Consider the following 1,012-nt stretch of genomic DNA (forward strand, 5'->3'; position numbering starts at 1 on the left):
GATGAAGTCTCGATCTTTCAGTGAACCAAAGGAGGAAGGGCTCGAGGATGAACGGTGGAAGATAAAACCGGATTTGACGATTTTTTTTTTTTACTTGTTCAACTTTCGATGAAAAAGGAGATGAAAAATTAATGATACAAACTAATTAAGCAATCGACTCTTCAACGAAGCCTAGAAGTTAGGCGATGATAAAAAGCTTATTAAACTCAAAGATGTAGATTTATGGCATAAAAGGGTTGTGGGGGGGGGGGGGGGGGGAGCGGAAAGCAAAACCAAAAGCGAAAGTAATGAAAAAAAAATTCTGAATTGGGCAAAGATTTGATAATAAGAATCATCTAATGCAGATCAGCAAAATACATTAATTGACATTAGGATGCAGTTACAAGTCTGTCTCGTTCATTCATTATGATAGTCATAGCCATCACATCTGAAACAGTTCTTTTCTCCCTTTCTCTATTTTCCGAAATATTGCCTCTTATTTTTTTCTATCTTTTTTTATTTATTTTTTTTTTTGGAAGGAAGCATCATATGCATCGGAATGTCCGTTATTATCTCGTATCTCTCCTGAAGCAATGTTTTATTTTTTATTTTTTTTTATTTATCAATTTATTTTTATTTATTTATCTATTTTGACGAGACAGAAAAACTTCAACTATAAATTTGGTAGTGTTCGTTTGTCACAATTTTTTTTTTATAGATTTTATGTATTATAATTTTTCATCATATATGCTTCAAATCACTATTCATGGCAGTTGTCTGTAGTCTGTATTACTGTTCTACTATTTGCATACTAGATAATTCATTACTTGAAGTCTGTTGAATAGATCTTATACTTCAGTCATATTTTCCACGAATGTTAAATTATCTTCCAAGTAAAGTAAGTCATATAAATATAATTTGAAGTCTGTTAAATAGATCTCATACTTTAGTCAAATTTTCCATGACTACTAAATTATCTTCCACGTCAAATAAGTAATATAAATCTACAAGGATCCATATTGCATCTACAGAG

This window comes from Macrobrachium nipponense, chromosome 35, assembly GCF_015104395.2.
Source record: "Macrobrachium nipponense isolate FS-2020 chromosome 35, ASM1510439v2, whole genome shotgun sequence".
NCBI lineage: Eukaryota > Metazoa > Arthropoda > Malacostraca > Decapoda > Palaemonidae > Macrobrachium > Macrobrachium nipponense.